Genomic DNA, 14,810 nt, shown 5'->3' with positions numbered 1-14,810 from the left:
TTGGTTTCTGTTTTCTTTCTTGAATTTAAGAGAATGTGATGGCTGTGTGTTGCTTGTTTCCATGTCCTGATCAGCTGGTGTGTTCACAGGGAATGCCTGCTTGAGTTTGGAACTGGGATGCAGAGATGAGTGGGGGAAGGAGGTTACGAGGGAATGGACTATGGGTTCCATAGGAGATGTGGGCACTGGGGAAGGAAGACTGCATCTGGTGTTCTGTTACAGCATGAAGGATGGGACTGAGGGGAACAGGGAGAGTAGAGAAGGTCTGCAGGCAACTTACCTTGTTTTCTGCCAGGCATGGCCTGTGGTTGAGAAGGAGGTACCTGCTTGAGTTGTGGTAAGGACCGTGTTGCAATAAAGAGAGGATCTTAGAAAGAAATTAAGATACACATGAGAATATGGGTATGGGTTCTCAGAAGTGAGTCAACCTCTGTTATTATTATATCTAGATGTTTATTAATCTGTTTTGCTGAAGCACCTAATACACACACACACACACACACACACACACACACACACACACACACACACGCACACACACACAGGATGTCAATATAGATGATGATAAATAGAGATATGTGATTTATAGATAGTTATAGAGAGATATAAAAATATAGAAAGATAGAAAATAGACAGATACAGACATGATAGATACACAAGCAAAGATAGAGATATATGACAGATAGATACACAGACAGATGTAAGGACAGACAGGTAGATAGATAAGTAGGTCATGGATGTATATAGGTGGCACATAGAGCCTATCTCCAGAAGGTCCTATTGGTACACCAGAATGGTAAGTTTCTCAAATAAAACATCAAATAATTAATGCTTTTGTTAAAAAGAATTAAGTGAACAGATTGATTCATCTCTTCAGACTTGTTTCTATTGATTTTTTGAATAATCAAAATATTTAAGGTATAATAATTAAGTGGGAGATCCCAGCTGGATCAACAACAGAGAGGGAGAACAAGGAATAGGAGACCATGGTAAATGAAGACCACATGAGAATAGGAAGAAGCAAAGTGCTAGAGAGGCCCACAGAAATCCACAAAGATACCCCCACAACAGACTGCCGGCAATGGTTGAGAGACAGCCCGAACTGACCTACTCTGGTGATGGGATGGCCAAACACCCTAATTGTCATGCTAGAAACCTAATCCAACTACTGAGGGATCTGGATGCGGAGATCCATGGCTAGGCCCCGGGTGGATCTCTGGGAGTCCAATTAGCAAGAATGAGGAGGGTCTATATGAGCGAGAATTGTTGAGACCAAGGTTGGATAAAGCACAGGGACAAATAGCCAAATGAATGGAAACACATGAACTATGAACCAATGGCTGAGGGATCACCAACTGGATCAGGCCCTCTGAATGGGTGAGACAGTTGATTGGCTTGATCTGTGTGGGAGGCATCCAGGCAGTGGGACCGGGTCCTGTGCTCATTGCATGAGTTGGCTGTTTGAAACCTGGGGCCTATGCAGGATTGCTTGGCTCGGCCTGGGAGGAGGGGACTGGACCTACCTGGACTGAGTCTACCAGGTTGATCTCAGTCCTCGGGGGAGGCTTTGCCCTGGAGGAGGTGGGAATGGGGGGTAGGCTGGGGGGAAGGTGAGGGGGGCAGGAGTGGGGAGAACAAGGGAATCCGTGGCTGATATGTAGAACTGAATTGTATTGCAAAATAAAAATAAAAAAATTTAAAAAAAAGAAAGAAAAAAAAAAGAATGAATGCTAAGTTTTCTAATCTCTGCCAAAACAAGAAGTAGGACAATATTTAAGAGGTTAGTGACCTTCTAACACTTATTTCACAACAAAAGCAGGGGATAGAAACTCGGGGAAAGTGGGAATTGGGGAATATATACAAATTCGTTAGCAGAATCACAAGCATCTATTTTAGAAGAATTTTGTTTCTACCTAATGATACCCTGTCTCCAAAAAAAGAAACCCCTTCCTTTAATAAGAAAACTTCACTATCACTCTGGTAAAATAATATTTAATTAACTTGTTTGGGATATTTTCTTTCTCCAAAGTTAATGACAATAAAAACTAACCCAGAAAACAGAATAATATATTAAGGTCAGTGGGATTGTTAGACATGGATTTACCAAGTAAAAAAGAAATAAAGTCTAGATATAATTCCCTTGGAAAATGACTTCAGTCATCATGTACCATCTCCCATTCTTATTGTTCTTTTTTTTTCTTTCTTTTATTCCATGGCTTTCATTTTCATCTGTTCCAGAGAAAAGCAGAGATTCCTGGTTATCATTCAATTTTCTGATAGCCTTTACTTTTTAGGGCACTTTACATTTGCAGTAAGATTAAGCAACAAAAGTACAAATGGTCCCTACGCCGCCCCTGCCCCACGCATGCGCGACCTCTCTCAGATAGATCCTCAGTTCTCTGTTAAGATCTGGCCACCAACGTTTTCCTCCATATTGACAACAACTTGTACCTTGGTTTTTATCTTTCCTTATTTCATAGGAATCATTTTTTGTTTGCTTGTTTGTTTTTACTGTGAACTACTACACATAATTTTTAATATATATATATATTTTCATTGTCTCTTACAGCTAGGTAAGGACATGTGACTCAAACATGGGCAGCAAAATGAAAGATTTTTTTTTCCTTTTCAGGAATCTGTCCTGGAGAAACAGCACAGATGTGCCCTTCTTCTTCCTCTTCTTCAGCCTGTCATCTTTCTCTTTATTCTTTTCTTCATCTCATCTCTCTCTTCAGTTCCCAAGAAACAGAAGCCCATTTTGATCCTCAAAGCCATTCATGGTAGAGGACAAACATAGACAAACCTGAATTTTTGAAGATTTTATGAAATACACTGTACATTACCAGCTCCAAATATGTTTAAAGAAAGGTACATTTGATACTATTTAAATGACCTTATTTGTGTAATGTGATACTCATAGCAGTAACTACTACAAATGAAGATAATAGTACAAAAGCTTCCATGTGATCAAACACCCAGGTCTACTCCACCTTTCTGTAGGAAATTAGACTCAGAAATGACTAAATGAGAAAATGTCCTACAAATATTACAGAATTCAGAAGAGGTTAAGAAAAATAAAAAATCAAGGCTGAAAAGGTAGTTTAGTGGGTAAAAACACTTATTCTTTCAGAAGACCTGCCATGGAGACTCACCACCATCTGCAACCTAGTTCTAGGGCACTGGGCATCTCTTCTGACCTCTGTGGGCCCAGGCACATACACGGTGTACAGACGTACATGCAGGCAAAACACTCATACACAGAAAACAAAAATACATCTTTGAAATAAAGGAAAAAAGAAAAGAAGAACTTCAAGGACAAGATGATGAATGTTTTATGTCCACTAGTGATATGAGAAAGAAAAGAATGTAATGTTTGGGAACCACAGTGAATAATCACAAAGTCTTGGGAGAGCATTTGAGAGAACACAGCGTGGTCCACCTTGGCCAGGCAAACACGGAAAATGAGCGGGCCTGGAACTTCTTAAAGAAAGCAATGTTAGACAAACAAACGTGGCCTTTGGTATCTAAAAATTAGGGTTCATTTAAATTTAGATTAGGAAAACTAACTGCTCTACTACCAGGGTAAGGCAGACAGTGTTCAATGAAAAAGCACCGAATAATGTCTCCCTGAACTGAGAGTGATAGACTTGAAGGGGACAAAGGAAAGATGGATGGAAAAAGGTTGGGAAAGAACAATTTCTCAGTCTTGGCAAACTCCATAAGAAATGTGAAGGTGAGAGATAAATAAAATATTCCAGATTTTTCAGCTGTACGATAGCTCCAGGTTTGGTCCACTAGATGGAAGCTGCTGATAGAGACAGGGAGCTGTTTGATGGAGCAGATGGGCTAAGGACTACTGGATGGATGCACAGTGCATGAAGCTTCCTAGGGGAAACACCTAAAAATGTGAACCTTGGTAAGCAGCCTCCCAGTAAAATTGCTGATTCCATTCTCATTCCAGGGGAAGAAAAGAGTAGCAAGAAGCAGAAGGGTTAGCTACAATGAGAAGGAAGGCAAGATCACAGATGGGATCTTGAAGCTTTCCTCCCTCGTGGGTAGTGAAAGGTTAGCAAAGGAGCTACCGTCGACATTATAGGGGCTCCCAGGAAGTGTGGATTTGAGCCTAATGTGGAAAATACCTAGGCAAAATGCTTTTGTGAAGTAAAATAAAATGAATACTAATGAAGGGCTCTTCCTATGATAATAAGCAGATGCATAAATGTTCAGAATGCTTTTAATGATTATAAGAACAAAAGCAATTACTTTGGGTGAAAGAAATGAGTGGTAAGGAGCCCTAAGCTATGTGTGAGCCATTTGTTCTAACCAACAGAAAACATGGGAAGAAGACACATGGGGATGGATGCGGGATTACTGAAAAGACAAAAATTAATTTAAAATGATGAGCTATTCATGTATTTATCAATTCTCTTTTCTCTTTTGGTTTGTAAACTTTCAGACTTTTATTATTAGGAGCACTCAGGGATTGTGCATGGAAACAAGATGCTCAACTAGATATTTCTTTGCATGCGTGTGTGTGTGTGTGTGTGTGTGTGTGTGTGTGTGTGTGTGTACATGCATACGTGTGCCATGGTGTGTGGAGGTCGGAAAACCTCAAACAGAGGTTCTTGCTTTTCACTTTGTTTGAAACAGGACCCATCTCTTGTTGTTTGCTGCTGTGTACACAAGGCTAGCCAGCCTTAGAGCTTCTAGGGAATTCTCATGTCTCCACCTCCCATCCCACAGGATCACTGGGATGACAGATTCAAACTACACTACTTCCACCAGATTTACATGAGCTCTGGGGGCTTGCACACAGCATGTATTTTATCCACTGAGCCACAAAGATGGCGTCTCCTCGGTGGTCAGAGTATGGAGGGATAGTAGAGTAAAGGGGAAGAGTTTTGGGGGACGGGGTTCTCTTAGAATGATAGCAACATCATAAAATTAGACACAGCAGAGATTTCACAATTCCTGAGAATATACTAAGAACCATTGGAGTGCATAGTTGGAAAGGATGGATGCTATAAATGAACTATAAAAAGAAGAGTATTTTGTCTTTGAAATAACTAACTAAATTATGTGGCACATACATGCAACTCTAATACTCCAGCTGACTTTCTTTTAAAACACAGCGAAGATTTCTCATTAACTTTCCATTTGCATCTCAGACAATTGGTTAAACTTGGAGTAATTTACATTTTCTCCCCTACTCTTGTACATTTGTTTGCCTTTACAGTTTTAGTGAATGTTCGCTTTAAAACTTCAACAAGTCGGGCTAGGGAGATGGCTCGTCTGTTATAAGCATTTGCTGCTCTTGCAGAGGACCCAGGTTCAGTTCCCAGTACCCACAAGGTAGCTCACAGCTCTGGTTCAGGGTCGTCAGACTCTCTGTGGACACTGTACACATATGATGAACATATATACATGCAGGCAAACCACTATACACATAACATAAATAAATCTGATGAGGACCCACACAAAAAGCCCAGAGCTGTTTGCCCTAGGTGGTGAGAAGAAACCACGGACCCACCCAGTGCCTCAAGGTGCCATTCTGGTGGGCAAATATATGGTGGGGTACAGGGGAGAAAGAGAGAGGTGAAATGGTTCATGTCCTGTGGAGAGATGCAGATCTGAAGAGTGAGGGCATGCCACTGCAGGGGCCATCCCCGTGTGAGTGGCTTGAGCTGCCATCCAGGGCTGTGGTGACATCTGGGCCCAGGCTGCTGCTGAGCACCACATCTGGGTCTGCATTGATGTCTGTGGCTCCAGTTACTACTGGAGAGGCAAGAAAAGTAGAGGAGCAAAGTGGGTTTTTTGTTTGCTTTTTTGTTGTTGTTTTCTCTTTGTTTTGTTTGTTTTTTAATTAATATTCTTATTTGCATTTTTATTTTTCATTTTTATCTTATTGTTATTATTTCTTTTTTAATTTTCCTTCGGGCAGGAACACAACAATGGTAAGGGGCAGCTACGGGGGGACTGGAAAATGCATGAGATGGGGATGCATGATGTGAAATTCCCAAAGAATCAATAAAAATTATGTTAATAAAATAAAAAAATCTAAAAAATTCAACAGGCTAAAATTGATTTATAATTTTTAATTAAAAGTTGTTTTTTTATGAAAATTCCAGCAGAAAGAGTGGGAAAGTGTCTCAGAGGTTGAAGTAATTTACTGTGAAATCCGAGGACCAGAGCCTGGATCTTAGCACCCACGTAATGCCTGGTAGGCACGGCAGCCCGCCTGTAAGCGTGCACACAGAGGCACAAACAGGAGGTCCGAGAGCAAGCAAGACAGCAAAGCGAGCAGAAACCAGGAACTTCAGATTCAGAAAGACACTGTCTAATGAATAATGTGGAGAGTGGTTGAGAAAGTCTCCTGAAGTCAGTCATGGGCTTCCATGAATGCAAGCACACGTGTGCATGTGTGCATGTGAACTCACACACGTACTTACATTCATACATGTGAATACTCATGCAAACATGAGCATACACACATAAACATGAGCAAGTAAAGAAATATTCTAACAGAAATGGTTTATGATGATATGTGCCTGTTGAGTGTGACTTAGACAGGTGTCCACGTCTTCTACCACTGGCCCACAGTCACAACCCAGGCAGCCCTAAAGAGAAAAGCAAAACAGAAGGAATTTGCTGTTGGTGTGTCTGCAACAAGAAACATACACTCCCAAAGTTTTTCTTTGGCTGAGGTTTTTATTTCCACAGAATGTGAAAGATGCTATTCAAAAGAATTCATGCCTAAATGTAGGATAAACTGACTTTTACAGATGCCACCAAGTAGCATGGAGGACTTTTGAGTTGACTAGGTGTAAAGGAACTTCTGGAATGGTGAGTTAGGTGGTTAAGACTTAAGGTCGAGAAATGCTGAGAATGTATCCAGGGCCCTAGCAGCCGCCTTAATGTGACCCTGAACATTCCTTTGTTTCTGCTGGCACATGCCTGAGGCAGGTTTGGGGGCTGGAAACTGCAGTTCTGTTGGAATGAAGAGTCCAATCAGAATGTGCTATTCCCATATTTCAGAAAGTATGTGTGTGGAGAGAGAGAGAGAGATAAAGATACACACACACACACACACACACACACACACACACACACACACACACAAGCACGCACCGGTTGGTTCTGGCTTTGAGATCATTCACTCCTAGGCTACCTTCTCACTCTCCTGCACCATTAGTAATCACACCCGCCCTCCCCAGATGTTCAGTTGTCACCCAAGGACCCACATTCCCAATTTATCCCATCTTGATTTCTTTTTGCCACTCAGACTAGATAAGTCTCCACATTTCCACGACTTCTCCAAGATCCCTCTAAAATGGCCGGTACTACATAATTGAACTCCACACAAAACTGACTGTCTTCATGTTTTGCTGTTTAATCACATGGCCCAAGATTAGTTATTTTCCTCCACTTTTATCTTTGCCTCTTCTGGGTCATCTCAGTTTTACATACTGAGTATTTCTAGAAGCTTTCTTTTCCTTCTTCCAACCGCCCCTGGCGCCCCCCTTGTCATCTCGGGAAGAAGTCTTAGAAAGGCTCCTCACTGGTTCCTCTCTTCCGCTTTTGCTTCCTATTGTACTATCCTGAGAGATAGAACCTGACTATTCCTGTGGAAAATCCAGGTCTGGCTGTGTCTCCTTCTTACTAAATACCTTCCAGTGACTTCCCGCCCCTGTGAAGATAGGAAAGACACGGTCCGCAGCCCTGAACTCCTCCCTCGAGGGTCGGGCCGCACTTGAGGTACCTCCCGCCTTTCAGCTTCAGCCTGAGCGGCTCTACACTTCCTACACTTCCGTATTACGGGCCTTAAAAGGTTCCTCTGATGGGTCATCCTCTCTCATTCTTGCACCAGGACCTGTGTACACACTGTCATATAATTTTTCCTCCCTCCCACTTACTCAGCCCTCACTTCTCTAATGCCTCTTTTACGGTCAACACAAATTTCATTTCCTCGGGGAAGTATTTCTGGGCCCCCACAGTGCAATTTCCTCTCCCATGCTTCCACAGAACATTTCTCCTACTCAGAACCCAATAAAATTGTTTGATGACTCTCTTCCCAACCAGGCTGCAATCTGTCTTGCTCAGTGCTGTGTTTCTAGCAACTGGCAAAAGAAAAACGTGAATGAACAAATAAATGCCTTGACTGAAACGATCACTGGCCTGAGCTAAACTTTCAAAGCTGCATTTTTTTTCCCTTCTGGCAGAGCCATGACTATCAACTACCTCAGCTCAAATATGCTTGTCAGATCAGCCAAAGGAGGGGCGAAGGGGAGTGAAACCAGCGGATGCCGCGTGCCTGGAAAATGGAAATAGAAAAGAATGCTCAGAGGAAAGAGAAAAAAAAAAGCAAAACAGAGAAATAAACTCGATACCATCTCAGCCCTACCCTGGGCCTTGGACACGAAAAGACCTCCCTCCAAACCCCAGCCCTGCCGTTCCTCAGCTAACAGTGATTGTTGTCAGTACTGAGTAAAAAGCGTGTGAGGAGACCTTTTCAATGGGATGGAGTTTTTCAGCAAAGTGATCCTTTAGTTTCCTCTTATGGTAAGAGGATTACTTTCTCTTCACATTTCTTTTCTACTCCATTTGTCTAGCAAGAAAATTTGTGGCAGATAAACTGAACTCAATTACAAATTTTGTACCAATTAGGATGCAGCCAGACTGTACAAGTCACACCCATAGTTCCAGAGTGCTTTGTTGTACAAGGGACCCTCCAAAATGACAATGAGACATTCAAATAGTTAACTGTCCATATGTTATATCTGGGTTCTGTGTTTGGAGCTTCAACCAGTCCAGACCAAAACTATTCAAGAAAAAATATGCTTCTTTGTTGAACATATACTTATGTTTTCTTACTATTCTCTAAATAATACAGTACGTAAGTCACTTGCATAACTTTAGTATAGTATTATGTATCATGAGTGACATATAAATGATTAAAAATGTACCTGGGTTGTATGCAAGAACCACAATCATGCAAGTACCACCAATTATATAAGATCTGTGAGCTTTTGTCTCTATGAGGAACCCCAGAACCAATCATGTTTTATATCAATAAACAAGGGCAAACAAGGTTTGGGGCCAGTTTTTGTCCAGTTGACACAAACTAGAGTCATCCAGGAAGAGGAAACCACTGAAAATTGCCTCCATCAGGTCATCCTGTGGGCATGTCTGTATGACATTTTCTTGATTGCTGATTGATGTGTGAGAACTCAGTCCACTGTGGGTGATGCCACCGCTGGGCTGGTATTCCTAGGAGTTGTAAAAACTCAGCTGAACATGAACCTGGAGGCCATCCAGTCAACTGCAGTCCTCCATGGCCTCAGCTTTAGTGCCTGCCTTGACTTCCCTCAATGATGGATAGTAACCTGCAAGACGGAATAAACTCTTTCCTTCCCAAGTTGGTTTTGGTTATAATGTTTCATCACAGCAACAGAGAAGCAAAACAATGCCCTGGGTGTGGTGACGTACATATATAATCCCAGACCCTGTGGGCTAAGGCAGGAGGATCACAAGTTCAAAGAGGATCAAAAGTTGGAAATTAGCCCAGTTCATACAGATCATGTCTCAAAATAAAACCAAACAAACCAAAGTGGGGAAAAAAAAGGAAAGACACTCTATAGACAGAAAAAGTAAAGCAAACTGCAAAATAAAATCACTGTGAGAGAGGACAAGAAGCTGCTGCTACAACTTCAGGCTGGAGCACTGTTTCTCACCTCTCTAATGCTGTGATCCTTCAATTCTGTTCCACACGTGGCGGTCACCCCCAGCCATAAAATTATTTCCCTAGCTATTTCATAGCTGTCATTTTGCTACTGTTGTGAATCATCATGTAAATATCTGTGTCTTAGGCAACTCTTGGGGTTATGACCCACAGGTTGAGAATCGCTGGGCTGGAGCGTTTAAGAAAGCAAGTAATATCCCTCCATCGGAGCTTCAGGGGCAGAAGAATAGGAGGTGGACAATGGAGGAGACTGGATTCCCTGGTGGAAGAGCTACCGCCATTGAAGATGCCACTCGAGCAGAGAAGGGTGTTATAACTACCCTGACTTCTCTCTTCCTCCTTTCCTTTACTTTCTCCTATGGTTCACACTCCTCTAAAAGCCAGTGGACAAGGGCTTCTGGCAAACGTGGGTTACAGACAGCCCTCAGTCATAACCAGTAAAGCAAGCAAGGCATGGCTTTTGAGAAACACAGATGCCTAGCACAAAGAGGGGTAATCACAGTGATTTGGTGGAACTCTGCTGAGGCCCTGCTCCATCAGAACAACAGAGGGAAGATTACAGTTAATAGCAACTTTGCCCTTTGTGTTTTACAAAGCATTTTCAAAGGGTAACAGAAGGTAGGGGAAAGCTTGGAAGGAAGGAAATCACCCTGGTGTATAAAAAACTTTACATTAGGTAGATATAAACAAAGAGAGAAAGGCACTATAATCTTCTCCCCTAGATAAATAATTACTATTATCAAATCAATAGAACTTTTCTGGGAAGCGTGGTATATGTCAGGTAGCTGTGTACAGCTGTCGGTATCTCTGGGTTATTATTTCTGGGGTTCCCAGATATCAGGCTAAAGATTCTCCATCACCGTTGGCATAGAGCCTAAGCACATGCTACCATGGGTTTTCAATCATCTCTCAATGACCGATAATATTTACTATAATGTAAATGCAATGCACATAATCATCATACTGCACCTTTTAGGGAATGATGACAAGAAAAAGTCTTCAGATGCAGGCCAGGGAAGCAGGTCAGTGCCATGTTCAGCCATCATCAGAAAAACTTCCTCCAGCAGCAGATGGGAACAAATGCAGAGACCCACAGCCAAACAATATGCAGGTAGTGAGAGACCTTGGAACACTGTCCTAAACAGGATGTCTCCATCAAAATAAATCCCTCCCCTCAAGGCTCAAGGAACCCTGCAAAAGACGAGGCATAGTGTAAGAACCAGGGGGAATAGAGGACACTTTGGTGGTTTGAAAGAAAATGGGCCCTATAGGGAGTAGCACTGTTAGAAGGTGGCTTTGTTGGAGTGGGTACCACCTTGTTGGAGGAAGTGTGTCACTGTGGGGGATGGGCTTTGAGGTCTCTTTTCCTCAAGCCATACTCAGTGTGACACACGGTTGCTTCTGCTACCTCCAGATCAAGATGTAGAACTTTCAGCTGCCTCTCCAGCACCATGTCTGCCTGCATGCTTCCTGCTAAGACGATAATGTACTAAACCTCAGCAACTGTAAGCCAACCCCAATTAAATGTTTTCCTTTATAAGAGTTGCTGTGGTAATGGTGTCTTTTCACAGCAATAGAAACTTTAACTAAGCCAGACACCAAAGAAAGAAGGCCTTCTAAACACAGCAGGACCAATAGGCTTATAAATCACAGACACCGAGACAGCATGCACAGGGCCTGCAGGGGTCTGCACCAGATGGAGTCCTAGGACTGCAAGGAGAATTGGGCACATGCCCCAAATGTCTAACCTAGAAGCTGTCTCCAATTGATAACCACTTGCAAATGAAAATTTAGTTTTTTCCAAAGAGAATCTCACTGGAGAAAGAAACTGCTCTCAAGGGTAGACTGCATGCCCAGCAGTAGCTGGCCAATAGAAAATGAATGGCATCTTTGGTGGTTCCTTGTCTCATAACATCATGTCAGGGCTCGCTCTTCCTTTCCTTCCTTCCTTCCTTCCTTCCTTCCTTCCTTCCTTCCTTCCTTCCTTCCTTCCTTCTTTCCTTCCTTCCATTCTTTCTTTCTTCTTAATTTTTATCATCATTATCACCGTTTACCCCACAGGTCCTCTGGGCATGCATTATTGCTACCCATTTTTGTTTTTGTAGGACTCCAGAGCACATAAATGAGTTGGTCTCTGCATCTCTATCTGCTTTTTGTGTCTTTTCTTGGGCTCCTTTCCTTCTTTTGTTTGTTTTGTCTTATTCCAACTTGTTTGTTTTACTTTATTATTTTATTTTATGTATTATCCCTTAGATGCCTATTTCTTTTCTTTCCTTTTTCTATTTTTTAAAGAAAAGTCACAGCTTGAATATTAATATCAGGATGCTCTAAGACTCTAGAAAGAAAACTTCTGCTGTGCATTTAATGCCTGTTTATTTGCTAAGGAGAGACAGAACAAGAGTGGATCAGGATGGGAGGGGCATTAGGGAGGACCTGGGAGGAGTAGATATATTCTATTATCAAAATACATTGTATGAAAAAAGCCTATTTTCATTAAAAGAAAAAGTCTGCACATGCTTAGAATGGTCATAGGATTACTACTTTGCAGACAAAGGAACCATGTGGAGAACAAAGCTCCAACAGGAATGCTGGAGATGGGCTGAGGGTCTGAAACAGCAGGGAGCTCCAGCAGGGTGTGCTGGGCCTACACATGCTATCCATAAATGAATGCTTGGATGCTTTCAGAGCTTGTAGATATGAGGGCTTCATTGTATACAGATAGATACCATAGATAAAATCACAAAATGCTGCAGGTAGTTTTGAAAATCTTCTTCACTACAAAATATATCTTTTGTAATCTTTCCATATCACATATAATTTTATATTATCATTTTGGGTAACTGTAGAATATACTACTATATAGTTAGATTAGAAGTCATTTAAGCAATTCTTTGTGGAGAGTCATCTATAATAATCTCTAATTTTTTAATGCTACACATAGGGTTGGAAAGAATATAGTTGTAAGAATATCTGAAGGACAAAGTCCTAAAAGTAGAGGGTAAGATGTCACAAATTTTAAAATATGTTGCTCAAAGTCATCCAAAAATTTATTTCAATTTATGTTTATACTGAGTATGGATTGAGCACTGTATTATACTCTTGAGAACACAGTGGGATTTTTTAAAAATCATATTTGATCAACCAAAACTCCCATAAAAAATCATTTCATTGTTGTGATAATTTTTTTTGTTTATTGGTTAGTATAACATCTATGAATTGATAGCCTTTATTTTCTAAGAATGACTAATTCATGTCCTATGCCAATTTTTATTGGGTGATCTAAAAATTATTATTATTATCAGTTTCTACAATGTAAACTTAATTCCAAGTTGAGAGATATAATTATTTACTTACTTGTCTTTAGACTTCAGGAGTTTTAAATAATTTGTCACTTACAAGCTGTAAAGTTTAGGAGTTTATGGGAACTTTCTGGCCAGCAACTTCCCAAAGAAGTAGCCTATTCCTGGCAATGAACTTTTACTTGTTAGCTCAGGGTATCTAATAGGGGAAAATGAGACCCCATTGTAGGGTAAGTCCAATTAAACTAACTCTCTCTCTCTCTCTCTCTCTCTCTCTCTCTCTCTCTCTCTCTCTCTCTCTCTCTCGGATGCAATGAACTTTATTGATGGTATTCAAAATAGCAGGACTACCTAAGACACTTCTCTTCTGGGGCAAAGGAAACTGTGAGGGGAAATGTTCAATATTGGGGCTGAGTTGAGATAGGGACTCTTCAGCAGCCAAGGGCCTCTCTCTTCCTTCCTCTTGTTCTTGCTGGACTTCTTTCTCTTGGAGGCCATGTAGGCCATGAGGTCTACCATTCTATTGCTACAGTCATTTTTATTATCATACCAGGAAACGAGCTTGACAAAGTTGTCATAGGGAAAAATGCCAGCCTCACCATCAAAGGTGGAAGAGTGGGAGTCATTGTTAAAGTAGCAAGGGCAACCTGGTTCTCCTTGTAGCCCAGGATGCCCTTTAGCAGACTCTCCAATGCCTGCTTCACCACTTTCTTGATGTCCTCTTACTTGGCTGCTTTCTCCAGGTGGCATGTCAGACACACTCGAGGTAGGTACAGGCCAAGCTGGTGAGCTTCCTATTCAGCTCTGGAATGGCATTGCCAATAGCCTTGTCAGCCCCAGTGGATGCAGGGATGATGCTCTGGTCATCTCCAGGGCCATCACACCACAGCTTCTCAGAGGGACCATTCACAGCCTTCTGGGTGGCAGTGGTGTCATGGACTGTGGTCATGAGTCCTTCCACAATGACCAAGTTGTTATAGATGACCTTGGCTTGGGTTCTAAGGGTTGGTGGTGCAGGAAAGCATGGCTGACAATCTTTAGTGAGTTGCCATTCTTCTCATGGTTCACACCCATCACAACATGGGGATATCAACAGAAGGGACAGAGATCATGACTCTTTTGTATTGACCCTTCAAGTGGCCCCCAGTTTTGATGACATTGGTAGACTCCACATGTACTTGGAACTAGAATCATCCCACTGATATTGGTGGTGTTTAGCTCTTAGAAGATTGAGATGGCCTTCCCATTGATGACAAGTTTCCCATTCTCAGCCTTGAGTGTGCAGTGAAATTTGCCATGCATAGAACCATACTGAAACATGTAGACCACATAGCTGAGGTCAATGAAGGGGTCATTGGTGGCAACAATACCCACTTTGCCAGAGTTAAAGTCTGCCCTGGTAAGGGTGCCCAATATGGCCAAATACATCTACTCCATTCACCATCATGTCTTAGGAAGGCTGGCACTGCATTAGAAGATGTGGTTGTCTCTGGAACAGAGAGGAGCAGAGAACCTAAACTCTTTTCACATTTGTGTATACGGAAGCACCTGCAGTGATAGACAGGTTTCCATATAACTTTTGAAAGGTTTTCAAAGTAATTTATCTCTCCTTTATTCATTTGTCTACCTTGCCTTCCCACTCCCAGTACAATTTAACCATTCCTGTTTTATTATTGCCCATCTAAACATTTATACCACTGAATTCTATCTCTTCTCAGTCCCCTTACTAATTTATTGAATTCTGTGGGTATTCCAGGTAAAACACACACCAG

The 14,810-nt window shown here is 41.7% G+C and overlaps 1 pseudogene; it reads right to left on the bottom strand.

Moving 5' to 3' along the window:
- Positions 1 to 5,605: 5,605 nt before the first annotated feature.
- Positions 5,606 to 14,485, bottom strand: LOC128113064 (glyceraldehyde-3-phosphate dehydrogenase-like; annotated as a pseudogene).
- Positions 14,486 to 14,810: the final 325 nt, after the last annotated feature.

This window comes from Peromyscus californicus, unplaced genomic scaffold (genome assembly GCF_007827085.1).
Source record: "Peromyscus californicus insignis strain IS unplaced genomic scaffold, ASM782708v3 Scaffold_17__1_contigs__length_78620276, whole genome shotgun sequence".
Classification (NCBI taxonomy): domain Eukaryota; kingdom Metazoa; phylum Chordata; class Mammalia; order Rodentia; family Cricetidae; genus Peromyscus; species Peromyscus californicus.
Note: the sequence above shows the minus strand (reverse complement) of the source record. Positions and strands in the feature narration are given on the sequence as shown.